The sequence below is a fragment of the Cannabis sativa genome, chromosome X, assembly GCF_029168945.1.
Source record: "Cannabis sativa cultivar Pink pepper isolate KNU-18-1 chromosome X, ASM2916894v1, whole genome shotgun sequence".
In the NCBI taxonomy this organism is placed as follows: Eukaryota; Viridiplantae; Streptophyta; class Magnoliopsida; order Rosales; family Cannabaceae; genus Cannabis; species Cannabis sativa.
In genome coordinates, this window is record NC_083610.1 from 68,644,822 (window position 1) to 68,666,359 (window position 21,538).

Consider the following 21,538-nt stretch of genomic DNA (forward strand, 5'->3'; position numbering starts at 1 on the left):
GTTACCAAGGAGTTCAATGGCATATCTTCACTTAATGTCAAGCAAACATCGATCAGGCTCATTATGTCAAAGGCTGCAATATTTGACCTTAAGGTGGAGCAAATTGATGTTGGAACTGCTTCCCTACATGGTAATTTGGAAGAGAAGATCCACATGCAACAACAAGAGGGATATGACAATGGAGATCCCAATCAGGTATGTCCCTTGAACAAGTCCTTATATGGATTAAAGCAAGCACCTAGACAGTAGAACTTAAAGTTTCATGAATTTATTAGGAAAATTGGTTTTATCAAGAGTAAACATGATTTATGTGTTTACTATCTGAATCAAATTTACCTATTACTGTATATTGATGATATGCTCATAATTGGCAAGGATAAATCTTCCATAAACTAGTTAAAACAACAATTCCGTAGTGAGTTGAGATGAAAGATCTAAGTGCAGCCAAAAGAATTCTTGGCATTGATTATAAGGAACAGGCCATACACAATCACTCTAACTCAGGAAGGCTATCTTGAGAAAGTAAATGAGAAGTTCAGCATGAAAGATGTCAAACATGATTCTACACCACTAGCACCTCACTTCAAACTGTCACAAGAACAATCTCCCAAAATAGAAGTTGAAATGGTCGAAATGGAAAAGCTTCCCTATGCTAGTTATGTTGATAGTCTCATGTATGTCATAGTCTGTACAAGGCCAAACCTTGCTCACTGTATGAGTGTAGTGAGTAGATACAATTCAAATCTAAGAGATCATCATTGGACTACACTAAGTGGATCTTGAGACATGTTAAAGGAACAATGAGCACAGGTCTAGTATATGGAGGTGAAACATAACAAAATGAAGAGAAAGTGATTGGATTTGTTGCCTCTAACTATGCTGCAAATTTAGACACAAGAAAGTTACTAACTGGTTATGTGTTTACAACTCTAGGAGATTGTGTAATTTGGAAATCCAACTTGCAAAAAGTGGTAACTCTCATCAATTGAAGCAGAATACATGACTGCAACTGAAGCCATTATAAAGGCTAAATGGATCAAAGGTTAAACAAAATAAATGGGATTCATTCAAACAACATCCCAGTGCATTGTAAGGCGGAACATTTGTACCCAAAAAAATTCACCCACTTGGCAAACTTGACCCACACGAACTCGAAAAAATTGGGTTTCAAAAACTACAATGCAGGTTTGGGTTCTAGAAATTTCAAAAAATGTATATGATAATATTGTGAATATGATTGTGTATGTGTGTATAAGAAATGTGAATATAATTATTATTATATGATAATATTGTATTGTTGTGTAATTTTTTTATGTTGATATTTATAAGTAAATTTTTTGTGTATAAGTAAATTGATTTGTGTTTATATATGTGTGTGAGAAATGTAAATGTGATTATTATTAGGCGATAATATTAATTGTATTATTGTATTTATAAATTAATTTGGGTAAAAAAAATTGGCCAAGCCTAACCCGAAACCCGATCCTACCCCACCCAAACCCGCAGCCAACCCAACCTGCACCCAAAAACCTGTATTCCCAAACGGGTGATTCAATTTGCACTTTTCAATAACCTGAAACCCGAAATCCGCACTTGAAAAACCGAACCCTGTCAAAACCACCCATTATGCACTCCTAGTGCACCCTATTTGATGAAAAAATTCATGTTCCATGAAAAAAGATTAAAACATGTAGATTAAAATTGCACTTTATTATAGATGTTATTACTACCAAGACAGTTGGAGTGAAGAAGATTAGTACACATGTCAATCCAGCTAACATGTTTACCAAACCATTTATAAGAAAAAAGTTTACGCTATATGCCTAAGTTCAGTTGAAGAAATATATATAGTTGTCTTTGTAGACTTTGTTCTTTGATGGAACAACCAACTCTTTATTTATTATTTATTGCCTGTCTATATAAGGAGAGCTTTGAAGAGATAAATTGAGATGAAAAGATTGAGGGATGTACAGGAGTTATGTGGTGTTTGATCACAACTTCCTCAAGTGAACATTGTATAGGTGAATGACACCATTTGCTGTTCTTGATCGAGATTGATCACTCTCAAAAATTAGATCCAAGCAATATAATTACTTGAAATCGAACCTCGATAAATTGGTTTTCTTCTATTTATGGTGCTATATAGCATTTTATCAAAAGCATTGCATATTATCTTAGTTATTTTTCTAGTTTTTTTTTTTCAATTACCATTATTTAATTTATTCCGCATTAATTTTGAAACTAACATATTCTTAAAGTGTGTTAATTCACAACATATATATTCCCTTCCGATAAAAAAAAAAGAGAAAAAAAAAAGAAACGTATTTATTATATTACATAAACAAAACCAATAGTTAACATCCTTTCAAAATGAGGTTTAAATATATTATATATCATCTTCAAACGTTTCAGGTCAAGAAACATTTATTTATTTTTTCCCTTAAATCAGTTAACACCTACGGTTGCTTATCTATCCATGACTAATTGACTAACAGTTACAATGCGTCTAATATTTAATAATTATTAATTAACAGTTACAATCAATATATTAATTATTTGATACTAAGTACGTACACGCATTAAAAATAAGTTAAATTAAGCAAAGCAATAGATTGATAGGGTGGTGGTGCAGTGCAGTGCAATACTCAAAAATATATTGCTAAAAAAAAAAAGGTACACCTAAAAAATATTGTTTTATTTACATCTGATAATGTACATTTTGACTGAAGATAGTAAAAAAAAATTAAAAAAGTAAACTAATAATAATAATAATAAAGAGGCTCAATCCTTGAAAAAAAAATTATCTGAGGCTTACTGTAATAGACTTCCATATAATATTTATATTCATTTAACAAAAAAACTACTCTCACCAGTCTCACCCAACACTCATTTCAAATATATATACAACATATCTTTCAATAGAGATTAGAAATAACATGGGCATATGGGAAAGTTATTTGAAACCAGTACACTTTTTTTTAAGATGTATTTACTATATTTTAACATTTCTTAATGTTGATATTCATTTAACTTGCAAAATAAAATTATTAAGTAAATAATAATGATGGGATTTGATTAATTGTAATAACACAAATTAATCAAAAGCACGCACGCGCTACAAAAAGCGTGTGGTTAATAAAAATAAATTAACAAAATGTGGAATTATTAAAATTATTTATTTATTGGCAGTGTCAGTCAATCATGAGCCTACGTATATATATGGGTTTGAGGAGAGTAGTAGTAGTAGTAGACTAGTAGTACAGAAACGTATTATTCTAAATTCTGGAGTAGATAGAGCCTGCTGAGCTGCCATAAACTTAAATTAGAGAGAGAATTAAGCACACAAACAAGAAGCTAATAATGATGATAATTAATTAGAGGTTTTATTACTTAAGCAAAAGTAATTATAATATATATATATAAAAATTACGATCAAGAGCTGACAAAATGTGAACCATAAAAATGGCAGGCATGCATGAATATACTAAAATTTTGTATAACCTGGTTGGTTCTTATTAGTGTAAGAAAGAAAAAAAGAATCTTTTTTATAAAAAGGGCGTATTTTTAAAGGGAAATCAAGTTCAAATTCAAGGTCTTAAATTGAGCCAACAAGCCAGTCATTTATCATTTTGTGTCATAACTCATAATAAGATAGGTTGCATATTAGATATTAATAATAAAACCAAAAATAATATATATTTTATATAAATATATATACCTTATCAATAGCTTCTTCATCCTCGCTGAGACCTAGTAGATGTGAAAGAACTTCATGTCGAAAAGTTTTTGGCAATTTGAAACCCTAATATTGTATGAAAATTGAAGAAAACAGTTTAATATATATATATATATATTTTCCTGATTTCTCTCAGAAGTATATATATATAACTGAAGAAGATCAGAAAAGGAAAGAAAAGAAAAAAAATTAGGGTTCCCAAGTGGAAGCAATAAAGATCTAACCACCCACATACATGTATAGTGTGTGATGAAAGATGATTTAGGTGGTTACACCTGCCAAAAATAAAAACTTTCAAGGAATGAAAAGCAGATAAAACTTTCAAATTCATTAAAATTATCATAGATCAAATAAGAAATAATAATATTAATAGCATATATATATATTAGATAATTTAATAAAAGGAACAAGAAGAAGTTTCACTGGTCTACATATATATTATATGTATATATTATCATCACGAGGGTTTTACAAAGAGAAACCAACAGAACTCAGTTGGCAGTATGCCCACCTCCTCCATAGATCATATAGTAATAGCAATATGTATATATGTTATATACAGAAAAGAAAATGAAAGAAATTAGGAAAGGAGGTGGACAGAATGCCAATAAAATCTGTGAGAAACTCCTTCTTAAACCCATATGAAACCAAAACCATAATATCAGAGGTAGCATCCTATGTACATGAGTTATGGAAGAGTTGAGAGAAAAGGGCAGATGGGTTCTATTTAAGAGGTGGTGATGTGTGGAAGGAATAAATGAGAGAGAGACTTAATTTGAAGGGTTTAGAGAGAGAGAGAGATGGGTAAATAATTGATATTATTTGGTAAGGAGAGAGAATGAATAATAATATTATTAATAATTAATGAGATTGGATGGTTCATTCTCTCATAGGGAGCATATTTGGAAGGATCAAAGAAAGGATCATCATAGTTATTCTGCCCCTTTCTCCTCGTTTATGATGAAACACCCTTCACCTCACTCCATCACACACACTCTTTTTTCTTTCTTTTCCACCCTTTTTCCCTCGTTTTTGATGCCCTACAAAAGCACACACACATACTCTTTCTCTCTATATATATTTATAAAAATAAATAAAATGGAAAACTTTGAGAAAATGATGAGCCAGGTAACTAGGGAATTAAGTGTTCCAAAAATGACAAAACTTGAGGGAAAATAAGTTTTCAGTAACCATAGCTTAGCACCTTTAACAATAGTTTCTTTTGGGGAACTCGTGAGTTGTCGTGAGCGATCTCTATCTATCTATCTATTTTATCATTTTTTTTATGTGACATTAATATTAAGATGATGGTGACTATAAGTATGAGGTGATGAAGGCCATCTGGACCGTTGAATGAGTAAATATGATTGATGTTGTGGGAGCCATCGGATTAAACTGTCAAATCGTAATAGCATGATAAATTTATTTACATTTTCATTTAGGGGAATATTTATTTAAGATCACAGGTTAATTAAGGTTCTTATTTTTTAACTTTGATATATATAATTTATGTCTTTTAAAGATCATTACAAATTTTTCCTAAACTATTGAGATTGTTAGATTTAAGGATTTTTATCTAATTTTAGTAAGAAAAGTCTAACATAAATGAAAGTTGAGGAGACATGATTTGGTACATATCAAAGTTCGAGATCCATGATTTGGTAGATATCAAAATTTGTGGAGCATAATTTAGTATATAAACAATCACTGAATAAGTAAACTTGAATGCAATTGGACAAAAATCCTTAAATCCAATAATTTTAATAGTTCAGAGAGAATTTTTAACAGCAAGAAAAGTTCAAAAAGCATGATTTGATACATGCCAAAATTTAAGGGCAAAAATCCTAATTAGCCTAATAATAATAATAAGGGATATTTGCGGCGAAATCTCTTTAACATTTGTAATTATATACATATGATTTTAATAAAAAAATGACGGTAAAAACGATTTTGTTGCAATCATACTATTTTTCAATCATCAAATGTTAAATCAAAAACACATGGCGATATATTATAGACTACGTATTAAATAAGCTAAAGAAATAAGTCGCCACATGTTTCCGAGCGCTGACACTTAACAAACTTAATTGAAACTTAACAGCTAAAAAAATATACGACTGCAACAAAATCCTAAGATAAGATAGTACTGCCGCTACTTTTTTTTTGAGTGTGCCGCTACTTTTTTTAATTATGATCATATGTGTAATAATTACAAAGTAAGAAGATTTCACCGTAAATATCCCTAATCATAATAATAATGATAATAATTGTTAACTCAAAAATTTAGAGTAGACTTCTAAGTCACACCTGCTCGCTAGATTGACAAGAATAAATAAGTAGATAAGTATTTAATAGAGAGACGTGGCGAATTTTTAGTAGTTCACCCCTTACATCGCCATAGTAATGGGGTTACGTCTACTTCGAGTTTTTATTTCTCACGAGATGGTAATTACAGCAATAGACTAAGTGTCAGAAGCTCCAAATTCTAGACAGATAGAATCTAGAGAGAGAAGCTCTGACCCTTGTGGGTAATTTTCTCAATGTGAAAATGAGCTAATGGAGCTATCCTTTTATAGGTGAAGGAGACCCACAAAAATAGTAAAAAAAATACAAATAAGTTGTTTTCCACCATTGATGATGATCTAACGGTGAAAATAAGCTTCAGGAGATGATAGCCAATTTTGAGTGCCCGACAGGTCCCGCTGCTAGTTACCCGAAGCTTATTTTTGTAACTCCCTTAGCATGAATTTTGATGATAATAGCTTAAATTGTGACTAGAGTGTGAGACATGACATGATAGAGCATTTAAATAGCTTCAAAACACAAGTTAAATCGCGTCAAACGGATAAAAAAGGAGTGAGTTATGGTTGTTTTACTGAAGGCAGTCTAGGTCCCAATGGCTACGTTGACATTCAGCGCCCAGGTTGACATTTGACATCAACACCGGCTTGGATAAGTGAAGAAACGTCCAAGGGATGTCCTTTAAGATTCCTAAGTGATAGTTTGACATCACCTAGTCTATTTATAGGTTCAGGTGAAATTAGTCACCGGTTCTCGGAGATGTTGCTGTCTTGTGGAAATTGGAGACTCGAAACTCTCCATTCTGGGTGTGCTAGAAATGAGAAATAAAAAGTTGTGAATTTGATTCATATGACTTCATAGATCATTGTAATTGTGAAAAATTAGACAGACAGTTGAAACGACATCATATTCGAATAAGCAGAACCCAACGTACTAGGCCATTTGTTGACTTGGGCGCTGGGCCTTTTCACCTGAGCTCCCAGGATATTTTGTTTTTGATACTTCCAAGGCTTTTGAACTTAAGGACAAAATCTCCCCCCCCCCTGATTTTTGAACATACCAAATTCAATGGTCGCATCGAATTTGGTATTTGAGCAATTGAGGGCAACGTCCCAGGTTGATTGTCAACTCGGGCCACAGGCCCAAACCTTAGGTCATCCTGAGCGATGAGCCCTGTTTTTAGGGACTCAAGTTTGTGGTTTTCTCCCCGAGATTAATTTAATCTTTGTTATTTTTTATGATGGAAAAATACCCGGAACACTTTTTGTTGAACTTGATCGAAAACAACCTAGGTTGACAATATGTCAACACAGGCGCCGTGCTTGACCCATGTGTCAACACAGGCGCCGGTCCTCCTTTTGGCCCTTCAAAAATTCTGTTTGGTCCCCAAAAATGGTTGAATCTCAATATTTTCTGAAGATGGAGAAGATGCTCAAAGAATTCCTCAAAAACTCCATTTTAAATGGCCCAAGGTGCAGGGCCAACCCTAGTTTTCAGCCTAGGTGTTGGGCCCTATTATTTGTGCCTAGGAATTGTTATTTCTCCCCCAAAATGACCTATTTTCTCGTTTTTGATGAAGACAGATTTAATACAAAAGTCGAATCTTTAGTCGGACACTTGAAAGATACCCAGATTGACAAATTGTCAACTTGGATACTAGGTGTTCGGGGCCCGATGCCCAGATGCTCAAAAATCAACTTGCTCTGATTTTATTTGATGTCTCAAATATATTTATGGTATGTCTAGTTTATGTTTCAATGCAAGTTTTGACTCATTTGCACTAAGATTATCCTAGAAAATGAAACCCAAGTTAGGAATATAAACATAGGCGCTGGGTGAAACCCTAAGTGCCCAGGTTGGCTTCTGAATTGCAAGTTCGTGTAATTTTAGCTCCCTAAGCTTGGATTAGGTTGCTCCATGTCTTCATGGTATAGAATACTGAAAGATAGTGAGTTAGATTCAAGTTATTGAAGTCTGAACTTCCATTTTAGAGTTCCCGAAGTCAACCTGGACACAGGGTTAGGGACCCCTCCCAGGTCGACCTGCTATGACTCAGGACTACTCAACTCTGAAATGTCATCTTTCTTGTCACGTGTTAAATATTAATGTCCACGTCATCAGGACTACTCCTTGTGTAAACAATAATAATAATAATTCTTCTTGTAGAGAAATTTACAGTATAAATGCAATTACTCCTTAGAATTGTGAGTACTCAACAAAATGACCAATAAATATGTAAGAATAGCAATGATACATAAGGGGATTATAGTAGTTCTACAAAATTTGGTTTGATTAGTTCATTGTTTTCTAAAAAATAGTAATTAAATTTATTATTTAGTGGATGATGCTTTTATATACAAAGCAAATATTCATTTTCACATATTTGATCATTAATTGGCTGATTTATACATTAATAACAATAAATAAATTAAATGTTTTAATTGCAACATAAATTATCAAAGAGTTTTTACTATTTTCCATGTTGTGGAATCCCTACATTTACATATTAATTGTTAAGATTTATGTCCTAAAAAAAGTATTCAATAAATACTATATTAGATAATATATGAAATATAAATAGAGGATATAAATATATTATAAATGAATATGTTAATTTTAAAAATATAATTAATGAATATAAAAAAATTCTATATTCATATTTGAATGTTGGTTCGCTTGGACTTGTATAGACTGATAAAGAGATATAATGTTAATCCATTTAATCAGAATCAACCTTATACTTTTTCTAACGTTGACTTTTCTTCTTAACCTTTGTAAGTTATGCTATTGAAATTGATTCTTACCATAAAGACATTGCTTGATATATCTTCTAATTGGTAATATTGAGTTAATGATAAAATTCTTATTATTTATCCTAGTAGAGAAAGAACTCAGAGAGGAAAGAAAGACATATTGTGTTATGAAATATGAGATTTTATTATCTTAACTTATGCGTCCACAACTAAGAATGAGGGGCAATATATATAGTATTAGGGTTTATGCTTTGAAAAATGTATAAATTTATTTTTTAATTATTAATAAAAACTTGAATATTTTGATATATACATGAATGTTAATTATTAATATTGAATAATTTATATATAAATATTAGAAATTTTTTTATTCATATATGAAGTTGTGACTTATAGTTATACAGAAAATTAAGATCACTACAGTAAGCAATATATTAAAGATATGAAATATTTAATAAATGGTTGCTAGTACGGTTTAATGATGCTCGTTCTTCGATGCAAGTAATATCGGTTCGAATTACTGATGTAGCATGAAATCAAAGTGAAGGTGTTGTATATAATAGAGATTATATGTGACAATGACCAATATGAATAAAGTTGTCTTTATCTAACATTTTGTTTACTATAAAGACTTAATTCATATCACAATGATGATCAATAGTAGATCGATCTAAATATTAAGTAATCATGAACTGTTGTTCATGTTATTAGTTTCTTTAATTCACTCATTAAAGTTTCTCAGAGAAGCTAATTCTGATGGGTTCATGTGAGGGACTGAGGTTCATGTACTCATTTGTGTCACTATCATCTTCATGCCACACTGATGAAGAATTTGTTCTCTTGTTGCCACTTGTTGATGCAATAAGTTTGTTGTTGATAGGTTGAGATATAGCCAGCCCCCTACATATTTCTTCATCAAGATCATTGAGTGAGAATGGGCAGTTAAAAACAGTGTTTGAGTATTGCGAATCTTGGAAAATTGGATTATTATAGTCGAACTTGCTTTCATCAACATAGTATTTTTTACAATGATTCATATATTCTTCTAGTTTTTAGAGGTATTTGGGCAAATAATATTCCCATGGTGCGTCATCTTTAGGTTTTGGCCAAATGGCATTTGGAATCAGTTTATGGAAAATAGGTGCTTTTCCAGCTGTCTTGCTTTAGGGCTTCCTATTACGACAAGTTAGTGCTCACTCGACTTATGTATTTTGACACTTGTCATAAATGATAAGTCTGGATTAACATGTAGCCTGAGTAGCATGATTGTAAAACGTTGCAATGGGTTTGCCATGTTTTCGGTAGCTTGGAAATTGAGTCCCACGAGTCTCTTATTGCAAATATTTTCACACTCTTGTGTGAGGAGTGTGTCCCATTCAGACAATGTTTTGAACTAACATAGCTATTGGATGTTGGTAAGTAGGCATGAGGTCAGGGTGTTGTATATAGTTGCGAACAGATGTCTGGAGCCTTATTGTGTGTATCTCTATCACATAAGAAATTGTTCTTGCTCATGCGTTGAGATTTATGTACCCCTCTTTGCCTCTATGTGGGTCTGCCCATGTTTGAGGACATCTTCAATGGATATACAGTAGAACCTCTATCTAAGAATACACTTAAGACCAAGCAAATTATATTATAATTAAGAGGTTATAAATAAATAAAGCTACACTAGAAAAAACAAAAATCAAAACAACAAAAAATGTCATTGTAATAACAATAACAATAAATAATCTGTAATGCCCTAACCCTTAGGGATGCCACGTGTGTGTACTTTTAAATTAGTTTATAATAATAAACTAATTAAATATGTGTAGGGATGCACATTTTTCCCATGGGGATGGGGCCCTACGGGGATCCGCCCCTAATGGGGCGGGGATTCCCCATCTAAATGGGGAATGGGATAGGGACGGAGATCAAATTTTGTCCCCGAATGTTAAACGGGGCGGGGACGGGGATGACACTCCCTGCCCCGACGAGGACCCGTTTAATTTATTAATTATTTTTTTATTAATATTTTATATTTTATATATGCATTTGTATTTTTTTTTAGTACATTAATATCATTTTTATAATTTTTTAAGTTGTATTTTTGTATAATAATTACTATATTGAATAGTAAATAATATGTAATATTTTATCTTTTATGTAATTTAATAATTTTATATATTTAAATTTGAAAATAAACTTTACTTTTACAATAAGGGATTCCCTGCCCCGTCCCCAATAGGGAATAAGCGGTGATGGGGAATAAAATCCTTAACGGGAATGGGGACGGGGAGAGCACTCCCCACTAATTCCCCGCCCCGTGTGCATCCCTAAATATGTGATTTAATTAAAAATTTTACTAATATATTTAAAATATAATTTTTTTGACATTATAAACTATTTAGGGTTGGGAATCACCTTTAAAATTTTGACAAAAGATAACCAGACAATATTACATCAAATATACACAAGTCGAAAGCATCTTAAACAAAACTCTGACAACTCAGCACTGCTAGCCGAATATGCTGATACATACATTTGCTGGGGAAGACCTTTAACTCATGCCTGTCCTAATTTGTTCTTTCTCTTATTTGTACCACAAAGCACATGTGAGTCACAATAACTCAACAAGAAAAGAAATAACTTAAACACTTCATATCAATACACATATAAATAAAGATATCCACACTTAATCATAACCAAATAATCACATACTTAATCCATAAGTAGAAAACCATAAAACAAAATGTAAACATTCGTCAGCATCAAATATTTGTTTATTAAGACAAACCATTACTGATATTTTATAAAGTAACCCTCATCTCTCGTTACTTATTGAGACAACCTTTTTACCGTTGTGTTGTGATATTTTGCACACGCAAGTGTACGTATCATTACAAGTAGTAAACTCATCAGGAGTGAGATCGATCACACAGGGATTGTAGTTAAGTACGTTGAAATTAAACTTTTACTTCTATTTGGTTAAATAAAAAATAAGAAAGAATTAAAAATAATAAAACTAGTAAGAAGCAATTATTTAAGAAAATTGACAGTTAATAAAAACTAGGGCTTCGATTTCAATTGTTTCTATTGATTATGGCCTAATATGATTATTTTCCTAATGTTAATTTCTATGCAATAGAAGGTTTACTAAGGTAATTTATAGTCTTCTCAGATATATAAATCTCAATTACATGCAAACTTTTTACTCTCGTGATAAATTTAACATGCGACAGGTATTAAACACAGAAACCTTATAAGCTATCTAAACCATATAGGTACTCTCGTCTTATATCGAAATTCAGTTCTATTTTACTATAGCATATTTGACACTCACTTCTCAGATCTCGCATCAAAATCATAGACAATTAATTGGTGATCAGGCAATTTAAAGTAATTAAGCACAAATAAAGTAGAATACATAGAAATTAGGGGGAAAATAAATCATATTAAAACCATAAAACAATATTAAACAATCTCCATCTAACCCTAATAAAGTGTTTAGCTACACATGTTCATGGAAGCACAATCACACATATTAACTTTAAGAAAAGAGATGAAAATAGAGAAGAGAAGAATGCTAAAAACCCTCTGAAAAATGCTTCCAATATTGCAGTTGATCTCTCCACTTTGTATCTGTATTCTCTCTTTTTTTCTCTCTGAAATTGCTTCCTGAAATCAACTCCCTTCTTCCCTTTATATAGGCATTGAAGGCCTAAAAATATGGAAAAAACGCACATGTTTAAATTCCCATTCGAATTTAAATTTTTGGGAAACCTCAAACGAGATATTTTTTTCTACTGCGTCGATTGATAGTATTTTGGCCATTACTCTCTCGATATTGCTTGGAATTGGACGATTCAAGATGTTCCGGAAAGATAAAAGAGAGATCTAGAACTTTTATGCTTTTACTTTTTCCAAAATCTAATCAGAACATAGTCGTATTCAGGCTTGAAGTTTCAGCTTTATTTTCTTGCACAATTTTCTCTATTGTAAATATCATCTTTTTGTGAGATATTTATATCTTTTTTCCATCTTTTTCTCTGATATTTTCTAATCTTCTTCTATTTTAAATCTGCAAAAATAAAAGATAACAAGCGTAAAAATGCTCCAAACACGATTAAAACTAAATTAAAAATATACTAAAATTAATACTAAAAATAACCTAACACGTTGCTTAATGAGACAACTAATATAAATATCGTTGCCTAATGAAATAGCTAATATGTAAGAAATCTAACAACGACTTCAAAATAGATTAATAACTCTCTATTATACCGTTGCCTAATATGACAACCAATGTCAATAGCGTTGCCTAATAAGACAATCAATATGTAAGAAATCTAACAACAATTTCAAAATAGAGTAATAACTCTATCTTATGAACGGTAATGATGGAATCATATATGGACATGCTGTTGACCAAAAGTCATTCACTCATTTATTTTGATGATAAACAAATATTTGATTATTATTTGTTACTAATCTTTTCTTGATTATTTTGCAAGCAAGTTCACAGAGTATCTATATTTGCTCGGTAAAGTCAAACATAATCAAAGAAGTAGATTCAACAAGTATATAAACTACTTCATACTTCATAAGAGCAAAAGATTCATCAAGGGATCAACAAGTCAAGACCCTATTCAAAAAAGGTCTTCAAAAAGCCCAAAGTCAAAAGTCAACCCGAAAGTCAAAGTCAAAGTCAAAAGTCAACTCTCGGGAAAATTCAACATGGGATCAAAAACATGCAAATCAAGCTAGGAGGCTCATCTACATCAAGACTACTCAAAATAAAATGGTATAAATTTGCTTTAGTCTTGTTAAAGTGATTTGCATAGTACACTAGGATTTATAAGTTCAAAAGTTTGGCTCACTAACTTGTGCGACAAGTTATTTCACAAAAAATGATATCTAAATTTTCTAAATTGATTTTTAAGATCACATATCATTTAACTAAGAGAACGCAACTGGAATTTTTGAAATCGGATAAACGAGTAAAAAGTTATGCACGTTTTAGTTCGAAAAAATGAACCTTTTGCATCTGGAATTCCGGTTCCCATCCGGAATTCCGGTTGCCAACCGGAATTCCGGTTGTAACCAATCCAGAATTCCGGATCACGGCTGAAGTGGCCTCGAAAAATGTGCTAACGGCTATAAACGGCTAGTTTTCATTCCTACACTATATAAACTCGTTTTTCACTCAAAAATGTAGGTTGGTTGAGCTTCTATTCATCATATAACATCATTCTAAGTGTTCTAAACTAAAGAGTTATCATCTTTTCATAAACACACCAACCACACACACTTGAGCCAAACTTGTTCTTATCTTCTCTAGTGTGCTTGCAATTCTCTCTAGGATTTTACTTTGTTTTCCATCTTATTAGAGAGAGTCTGCTTTGTATTTCAAAATTACATATTCATTGTATTGAGAGGTGAGGTTGGCACCGGTAGAAAAACAACTCGGTTGTAGGTGAGGTTGACACCGATTTTGTAAACAACCCGAGAAAAGTGAGATTGGCACTTCAACAATCCGGCGAGGTTGATAGTCCTTGGAAGAAAACTATTGTGAGAGGTTTGGGAAAAACCTTGGTGAAAAATTCCCCGGTTGTAAGGGTTAGTCAAGCCCGTTAACTTGGCTCGATATTGGAACTCAAAGCTAGGTCCATAGCTTTGAAGACCAAGGACGTAGGTGGCATAGTTCTACCGAACCTTGTAAAAAATCGAGAGTTTGCATTTTCTAATCCTTAAACTCTTTATTTTACAAGTTTGATTATTTGTCATAATATATTGCTTGCCATATTACTTGCTTTTATTTTATTAAGTGGCTAATTGCTTAATTTTGTGTTAAAAGTTTTGATTTACCGAAATTAGTATAAATTTCCAATTCACCCCCCCTCTTGGAAACATATCTTGGGCTAACAATTGGTATCAGAGCAAGGGCTCAAATAATTTGATTAGATTTCACAATCTAAAGCATGGCGTTTCCAAGCAATTCACACAATAACATGCTAGAATGTTTAAGCACAAGTAGAGCACCATTCTTTGATGGGGTAGACTTTCCTTATTGGAAAATTAGAATGGAAACGTATCTTCAATCCATTGATTATGATTTGTGGCATATTGTGTGTTATGGTCCTTACATTCCTATGCATGTTGTAGATGGTGTAGAAACTATAAAGAAATATGATGCATATAATGAAAATGATAAGAAGATGATGTCTAAGAATGCTAAGGCTAAGTATGCTTTAATATGTGGACTAGATAGAGATATATTTAAAAATATTGAGCATGCCTCCTCGGCTCATGACATGTGGAAAATGTTAGAAGTAACTCATCAAGGAACTAGTGCCATGAAAGAAACTAAAATTCAACTTTTAGTTACTCAATATGAAAATTTCAAGATGTTACAACATGATACCATTGCTAACATGTATACTCGTTTCACAACTATTACTAATGGTTTGAACTCTCTTGGCAAGGTACTTACACAAAAGGATATGGTGACCAAAATTTTGAGAAGTCTCACCAAAGCCTACCAAGGCAAAGTAGTTGCCATCCAAGAAGCCAAGGACCTCTCAACTCTACCATTGGAAGAGCTCATTGGTTCTCTCATGAATCATGAGATTTTCATGAATGCTCAAGAAGAAGAGGAAGTTGATAAAAAGAAGAAGAACACAATTGCATTCAAATCCACTTCACATGATGATAGTGAAGCTAGTGAGGATGGTGATAGTGATATGGAGGATATAACCCTACTCACAAAGAACTTTAAGAAGTTTTTGAAGTTCAAGAAGAATGCAAATAGATTTTACAACTCAAGGGAGAGCTCAAGAAAAGATGATCAAATTATTTGCTATGAATGCAAAAAGCCCGGTCATATGAAAACGGATTGTCCTTTGAGAAAGAGGAGTAGAAGAAGGGCAATGATGGCTACTTGGAGTGAAAGTGAGAAAGAAAGTTCTGAAGATGAACAACATGAGATAGCCAACACTTGCTTTATGGCCATTGATGATAAGGTAAGTAATCCTAACCATACAAGTGATTTTGAAAGTGAAAGTGATGATGATGCACTTGATATGTCTTATGATGAATTATCAAAATCCTTCAATGATTTGCTTGTTGATTTTGAAAAATTGCTTGCTAAGAACTCAACTCAAAGAAAGAAAATAAGTTTATTGCTTGAAGAAGTTGAGGCTTTGAAAGTCAAAGAAATTGAGTTTTTGATTGAAACCCAATGCAAAAAGTGTTCCTTATTTGAAAAAGATGTTGTAAACTTGAAAGCTAAAATTGATGATTTAAACAAGGTGGTTTACAATTTTACAAAAGGAAAAGAGAATTTTGAAATGATGCTTGGGAGTCAAAAATGTGCTTTTTCAAAAAGTGGTATAGGATATAACACTAGTGTGAAACAAAAATTTCTTAGGAATTTCTTTGTCAAATCATCTAGTAATTTGAACTTAACTTGCACTTATTGTAACCAAGATGGTCATACTAAATCCTATTGCCATGTGAAAAAGAATGCCTATTTTGGTAAGGCTATTTGGATACCAAAGGTTTTAAAGACTAACATCAAAGGACCCAAAGTCATGTGGGTACCAAAAAGAAAGATATAAGTTTATTTTGTAGGTATTAATAAAGAGGAACCAAAGTTGGCTCTTGGGTGTTGATGCTTAAAGAAGAATGCCAATTTCCTACATTACCAACAAGTCTCAAAAAGCATAGAAAAAGAGCGTGTCAATTCTTGAACACAACCTAAATTAACAAATTCGGGAATCGGTAATATCATTCTTATTCATTCTACTTATTTTGATGAGATTAAGATGCCTAGATAAAAAGAAAATGAAATTTGAAGTGTTTGGCTAATTGACTTGCTTTTGATCCTTCTTGTTCACTCTCTTATGCATACATGCTTAATTGGTATGTCACATACTATTTCTATGAATAAAAGTTTTGATTAGTTGAGTTTTGACATTCTTGAACTATACATGGTGAAAAATTCACATTATAGGTCATTATGCAAATTTTTAGTGAACTTTGGACATACCTTTGAACTAGTGAATATGTGAATTTTTACATATTTGGCTAGTATATGTGTTTATATGTTTGAACATGTCCAAATGAGTGTATTTAGCACGCCTAAAGGTTTTTCTTGATTGAAATATACTTTAAACAAAATTTTGGTATGTCATTTGCTTATTTTCAACTTTTTAAGGCCATAATGAGTGAAATTAGCCAAAATTTCATATTGTTGAGAAAATTGTTGTTTTGAAAGCTTGTATATCTCTAAATACTCATATATAAACTGTCTCAAAAAGAATTTTTCAAAAATAATGCTCAAATCTTGATTTTGGTACTATCTTGCATAATTTTGACTTTTTAAGACCTAAAAGAGTGTTTTTCTCCAAACGTGCTCAATTTTCATTATTTTTCAATTTCGTAAGTTTGTACACCTCACATTTGATATTTTTGACCTACTGGAAAAAGAATTTTTCAATTTGGTTGCATAGAACTCATTTTTGGTAGATTTCTAGTTTTTAAGCAAATCGAAAAGCTTACCGAAAAGTTATGATTTTCGACTTTTTTCTGATTTTCTTGTTTGAGCATGTTTGTTTTATCATATATCAGCAATCAAAAAAGATTTTTCATGAAAATTTTCCATAAAATCAATTTTTAGTAAGTAAGTTGCTTAAAATGACCTTATATGACCAAAACGAGTAAAACTTGCCAAAATCTCTCATTTTTGAAGCTTTTTCTATTTTTCCAGCTTGTACACTTCATATTAATCATGTTTAAGCTGATACAAAAAGAATTTTTCAAAAATGATGCATAAAACTAATTTTTGGTACATATGTTGTTTTTGCTTAAATTTTTGAAAAACTTAGCAAAAAGTCTCAACTCTTGTCATCTAATTGATTTAAGTGCATGAACACATTTGTTTTATCATACTTGAGGTATGAGAAAAGGTTTGAAATCATAACCATGCCATTATTTACCTGCATCTCTTACTTTCAAGGTTTTTGACATATTTTTTTTGGTAGATTGAATGTTTAAACTTGTTTTGACTATATGAACTTTCATCTTTTTATGCATTTTGAAATTTCTCTTTACCCATTGTGCTTCATTGATACAAGTCATATCTTGTATGATTAAGGGGGATAAATATATTTAGCTTGACCTTGCTTCCTCTGCCACCCTTTTTGATGAAATCAAAAGGGGGAGAAATATTAGAATTGATTATTTTGGCATTAATCATATTATGTTTTCAAGTATTAACAAGTTTATTGAGTATATGATTAAGGGGGACCTTTGTCATGTTAAGAAAGGGTAACATTAAATATGCAAAGGTAAAACGGTATAAACAACATATGCATACATTAAAGGGGAGCTAAACTCAACATGTTTCAATTTACTTTTTCTTTCCGTTAAAATAATCAAATATTTTGATATCATCAAAAAGGGGGAGAATGTTGACCAAAAGTCATTCACTCATTTATTTTGATGATAAACAAATATTTGATTATTATTTGTTACTAATCTTTTCTTGATTATTTTGCAAGCAAGTTCACAGAGTATCTATATTTGCTCGGTAAAGTCAAACATAATCAAAGAAGTAGATTCAACAAGTATATAAACTACTTCATACTTCATAAGAGCAAAAGATTCATCAAGGGATCAACAAGTCAAGACCCTATTCAAAAAAGGTCTTCAAAAAGCCCAAAGTCAAAAGTCAACCCGAAAGTCAAAGTCAAAGTCAAAAGTCAACTCTTGGGAAAATTCAACATGGGATCAAAAACATGCAAATCAAGCTAGGAGGCTCATCTACATCAAGACTACTCAAAATAAAATGGTATAAATTTGCTTTAGTCTTGTTAAAGTGATTTGCATAGTACACTAGGATTTATAAGTTCAAAAGTTTGGCTCACTAACTTGTGCGACAAGTTATTTCAAAAAAAATGATATCTAAATTTTCTAAATTGATTTTTAAGATCACATATCATTTAACTAAGAGAACGCAACTGGAATTTTTGAAATCGGATAAACGAGTAAAAAGTTATGCACGTTTTAGTTCGAAAAAAATGAACCTTTTGCATCCGGAATTCCGGTTGCCAACCGAAATTCCGGTTGTAACCAATCCGGAATTCCGGATCACGGCTGAAGTGGCCTCGAAAAATGTGCTAACGGCTATAAACGGCTAGTTTTCATTCCTACATAAACTCGTTTTTCACTCAAAAATGTAGGTTGGTTGAGCTTCTATTCATCATATAACATCATTCTAAGTGTTCTAAACTAAAGAGTTATCATCTTTTCATAAACACACCAACCACACACACTTGAGCCAAACTTGTTCTTATCTTCTCTAGTGTGCTTGCAATTCTCTCTAGGATTTTACTTTGTTTTCCATCTTATTAGAGAGAGTCTGCTTTGTATTTCAAAATTACATATTCATTGTATTGAGAGGTGAGGTTGGCACCGGTAGAAAAACAACTCGGTTGTAGGTGAGGTTGACACCGATTTTGTAAACAACCCGAGAAAAGTGAGATTGGCACTTCAACAATCCGGCGAGGTTGATAGTCCTTGGAAGAAAACTATTGTGAGAGGTTTGGGAAAAACCTTGGTGAAAAATTCCCCGGTTGTAAGGGTTAGTCAAGCCCGTTAACTTGGCTCGATATTGGAACTCAAAGCTAGGTCCATAGCTTTGAAGACCAAGGACGTAGGTGGCATAGTTCTACCGAACCTTGTAAAAAATTGAGAGTTTGCATTTTCTAATCCTTAAACTCTTTATTTTACAAGTTTGATTATTTGTCATAATATATTGCTTGCCATATTACTTGCTTTTATTTGATTAAGTGGCTAATTGCTTAATTTTGTGTTAAAAGTTTTGATTTACCGAAATTAGTATAAATTTCCAATTCACCCCCCCTCTTGGAAACATATCTTGGGCTAACACATGCTATGTGGTACAATTGTACTTTTCTTATCTCAAGTCATAATTCAAGCGTGCCAATCAACCTAAGTGAAAATTACTCGACGATTTGGGCCCTATGTCACAACAGTGGTAAACTAGTAAATAATTCATTTTAATTTGTTATAGGCATAAAATTAAAACCGAAAGTTCCTCTATTGATAAAAAGCGTGGAAATACTCTAAATATTGAGAGAATACAAAAATTGGGCACACAAATATGGTCCTAACCAGTCCTTTGAAACCCCATCCAGTTCACCGAATCTATAGGTTCCGATTAATCGGCTCCCATCTGGTCCATCAAATCGCACCAGTAGACAAAACTTCGAGTTTTCAAACTCAATTTTGCCCCATACCCAAACCAAACAACATCAATACTTCTAGAATAGTTCAATCACTCAAATAAAACTTACCCAACAACTCTAAACTCAAAATTACACATAATGCTCAAATTCATCATTAAAGCTCAGCTTTGAGTTTCAAAAACTCAAGCTCTAAGCCTCAGCACAACTAGCAATAAAACCTTAATTCTAAGCTAAACAACCAAAAAAAAAAAACCAATTCTAAACCAACTAAAAGTTCTCAGACCAGAATTCACCAAAACCTAACTTTTAAGCCTTAAAATCACAAAGAAAGTAAAGAAAGTTTACCCTCGATCTTGCTCAGCTCCTATGCATAATTAATTGGCAAGAATTAGAGAGAATAATTGATGAAAGGGTTGGTTTTCTTCTGGTTTTCCTTGAACTAAAAGAGAGAGAGAGAGAGAGAGAGAGAGAGAGAGAGAGAGAGAGAGAGAGAGAGAGAGAGAGAGAGAGAGAGAGAGAGAGAGAGAGAGAGAGAGAGAGAGAGAGAAATGTGAAGAGAAAAAAAGTTTTGTCTAAGTGTAATTTTGCCTTGGATTGCTTCTACAAAATTGAAGCTTTAATCTATAACTTAATAATATTAGAAGGATGAAGATACAAAATTCATTTAAAACTAAAAGATTACTTACTATGAGAAATTTTATTTACACTTAAAAAATTTCTAAACACAGTATATTTATCATTTTATGGGGTGTAAATAGAACTCTCATTTACTAACTAATTTTGCAATTACCAAATTGCCCCCACCATAAAACACAACACTATATTAACCTTAAGGATAATTCGATCGTTAATAAATAACTTTTACGAAAATTATGGTCACTACGCAAGTATACGCAGTCAAGTAGTAGCTCACGCAAGTGAGGTCGAACCACAGGGAATTGGACTAATTACTACTAAATTATACTTATGATTCTAACTAGTAAAATAATACTTTTTGTGAAATTAATAGGACAATTCAGAAAATTAAGATAACAAATGAAGATTAATCAAGATGAGAGATTAGGGAGGAGAATCCTGTTGTTAAGTTACCAATGTTAATGCCTAATTGCTATCTTTTTCTTGAAGTGAATGACAGATTATAAATTAACCTAACTCTTTTCAGATCTTTTAGGTTCTAAATCTCATGTTCTCTAATTAACTTCTTAATTAAACCAACATGAAATCAGCATTAAGCAATAATCTAATTGTCACTAAGGCTATGTAAATACTTTCGTTTCACATCAAAACCTAGACTATCCAATTTTAGCATTCTCAATTCTCACTTTTCAGATTTCGAATTGAGATCATAAAACATGTAAAAGGTGATCAATCTTGCACATGAAAATTAAACACAAATATAGATAGTTTTCACAATCAAGATGGAGGAATGACAATTATTTATTAACTAGGCAAAAACTTAAACAACATTCATCATTCTCCCTAAATGGGAAATT

General features: G+C 32.0%; 1 long non-coding RNA gene across 1 annotated transcript; it reads right to left on the reverse strand.

Moving 5' to 3' along the window:
- Window positions 1-2,673: 2,673 nt before the first annotated feature.
- Window positions 2,674-5,084, reverse strand: LOC115714132 (uncharacterized). Its single transcript, XR_009684847.1, has 2 exons — window positions 3,972-5,084; window positions 2,674-3,802 (listed from the first exon to the last, which is right to left on the reverse strand). It is a non-coding gene; the product is annotated as an uncharacterized LOC115714132 (long non-coding RNA).
- Window positions 5,085-21,538: the final 16,454 nt, after the last annotated feature.